The sequence below is a fragment of the Tupaia chinensis genome, unplaced genomic scaffold (assembly GCF_000334495.1).
Source record: "Tupaia chinensis unplaced genomic scaffold, TupChi_1.0 Scaffold000264_1, whole genome shotgun sequence".
Taxonomy (NCBI): domain Eukaryota; kingdom Metazoa; phylum Chordata; class Mammalia; order Scandentia; family Tupaiidae; genus Tupaia; species Tupaia belangeri.
In genome coordinates, this window is record NW_006159744.1 from 1,176,596 (window position 1) to 1,179,556 (window position 2,961).

Below are 2,961 nucleotides of genomic sequence, written 5' to 3' on the forward strand. Positions count from 1 at the left end.
TCCACAGTGACTGGACCAATTTACATTCCGACCAACAGTGTAGGAGTGTTTCCCTTTCACCACATCCCCTCCAGTGCTTATCATTATCTGTTTTTTTTAATCTTTGCCATTCTGACTGGGGTTAGGTAGTATCTCATTGTGGTTTTGCTCTGTATCTCCCTTACAATGAGGAATGTTGAGCATTGTATGTCTTCCTTAGAGAGTTGTTTATTCAGCTCACATTCCCATAAAAATATGGACTGCTTCACGAATTTGCATGTCATCCTTACTCAGGGGCCATGCTAATCTTCTCTGTATCATTCCAATTTTAGTATATGTGCTGCTGAAGCAAGCATGGGACTCTAATTTTTTATAATGGGGGCCAGCAGGTGGCATCGTAGCTAAGGAGCACATACAGACTGTCCTTTGAGTCCCTGACCCAGCTGCTTGAAACTCACACCAGGTGCATGTGTAGGTAAGCCCGAATCCAGAGAGGAGAATGGAGAAGGGATTGCAGTGTGGCCATCCCCTTGGGGGGAGGGGGATGATTTCTTGCTTTCTGTCCCTCTGTCTCTCTGGTGAATGCACGTTCCACATAGCAAAAATTTCTCTCAAAAAATAAATAAATAAGTTTTTTATAATGAACAGTTAGAGTGCCTGCCCATTGCTCCAGAGGGATATAATATATAGGTAGATACTGCACTATATATTATATGACTAGAAGCCACCCTACCCTTTTCGGTGATAATATCTCTTTTACAAATCTCCTCTCTTTATAGGATCCTTGGAAAGATAGTTAAGAGCCAACGACAGTCAGTACCTTGTTTTAGAAGACATGCAGAAATGCAAGAGACCCACAGAAGATAGTCTCTCAACAATATTAAGCAGTAATTTCAGAAGAAAGAGTTTAGAAGGAGAACAATCACCTCTTTTGGTGACTTCTCTAGTACTGAGGTAGAAGAAGCCTTTTTGTACTGGGTAGCCTGATGAGATAGTTTAATTTGAGGAGAGTTTTCACTGCTATTTGCATCCTGACGAGAAGAAAGTTTATCTCCTATTCTTTTTTTCTGTTTCAATTTTCTGATTTCCAGGGATGTGTTATGGTTAAGGTCTTGGTATCTTGGGCCCTGACTTGAAAATCAATTGCCTTAAAAATAATTTATAACAGTAATCAGATGCCCTGCTTCCAAACTCAGTTTCCCCAAAGGCCCTGTTAGCCCATAATGTATCTGATTTATAGAACATTCAGTTTCAACTGCATTGTAAATTAAATAAACTTGGCGGGCTAGCTGGAGACCATAACCACCACTTATGGAGTCCCTGGTGTGGGAAAATGTGTTTTTATTAATGAATGCATTTAACAAATAGCTGTCTGGACCATGCCTCTTATTAGATTGCATTTTTAGATTTAATAATCAAGTTTTTGGAATGTTATTAGAGGAAGCTTACTTTTGCAACTGTCTGTGAGAAATGGCATTATTTCCTGTGGAACCCAAAAAGTTACCATAAGCCAAAAACCTGAAGAAAGAGTAGATTTGGTCTCTAATAGGGGATTAAAATTAAGGGTATATGAGCCAACATAGTGTCAGATTATCATATCCTTTCTATAGAAAAATGTGATGGCCAAAAAACAGATAGTAAAGGAAGAAAAAGTAATGATATTTCACCAGAAAATGAGAAATTTTAACTATGTCAGAAAGAAAAAAAAAAAACAAAGAACTATCTCTCTCTCATTACAAATTACTTGAATTTGAGACCCTTGCTGAGTGTTGCCAGTTTATATTCAAATTCTTTTCTCTTGTGGAGCTCTTGCTACGTGACAAGACTACCATTTATCATCAAAATGTTCTCTGTGATACTCCACTTTCAACTGTTTTTGCTTAATTGTACCCCATTACAATTAAGAGTTAAAAAACATTTTACTATGTCTTGGGCTAACAGGTAGCATGAAGGTTAAGGTGGCTGGATATCATATGAATGACTGTACTGTTTGGGTCCCAGACCTGGAGCCTTGAAAATCACCCCAGGCACATGTTTGAGCCTGACCAAAATCCCAAGAGGAGAATGGAGAAAAGATTGAAGCATGACAGTTCCCTGGGGGATGACTTCTCACATTTCCTCTCTCTCTCTGTCTCTCTCTGGTGAGTGCGCATGCCCTATAGCAAAAACTAATAACAATAACAAAAATTTACTGCCTTTTCTTATCAGTATTCTCATTTAGAATACACCAAACATTTTTAGCTTTTTAGTATTTTTTATTAGTCTTTAAATAGCTATTTTTAGAATTTATGCTTTTTTTTTTTTCTTTGCGGGTTGAAAATTATCTAGTTAGTTACATTTTTCCCATATGGAAAAACAGAAAGCAGATTAGCAAAGCCAAGTGTGATCTTTCCAAGTTGTAGTGAGAGGGGCAATCGCTATTTTTATGCTCTAACAGATTGCTGACATTTTTTGTTTATCAAAGTGTGGTTTTTTGGTAACTTTGCCACCTTTAACTGTCCTTTACTTTGGCTGTTTTCATGGGATCTTATTTCATGTTCTGAGCAAGGGGTAAATATCTCTTGACTCTTTTGCAATTCTCTTAATTTATCTGTTTTTATTGTTGAATTTGTGACTTATTTTTTATATTTCTAGGGATATTCTTGGTATTTTATAAAATATAGTTATTTTATAAGATCAAATTCCTAAGCTACTTTAGGAAGTAATTTTGAATAATATAGTAAAGCTCATACTAATTAATGTCCAAAACCTATAAAGCTAAGTAGATATTATCTTTTTCAATAAAACTGCCATAGAAATTTCTACATTTATTCCATCAATTTTGTCAGCTTTTTAACAATTTTAGGAACTCCTCTTATGGATTTTCATTTAAAACCTGCTACTTTGTTTTAAATAAAACTAGTGGCAATAAATCCTTGTTCTTTAGGTATGGACTTTAATTTTTGGATACAGATAACTGTCACCCAAAGTCTGTTAGTAGGA

The 2,961-nt window shown here is 36.0% G+C and overlaps 1 non-coding gene across 1 annotated transcript; it reads right to left on the reverse strand.

Annotated features, from left to right (window-relative positions):
* Window positions 1-228: 228 nt before the first annotated feature.
* Window positions 229-331, reverse strand: LOC114007967 (U6 spliceosomal RNA). Its single transcript, XR_003549537.1, has one exon. It is a non-coding gene; the product is annotated as a U6 spliceosomal RNA (small nuclear RNA).
* Between the last annotated feature and the right edge of the window lie 2,630 nt (window positions 332-2,961).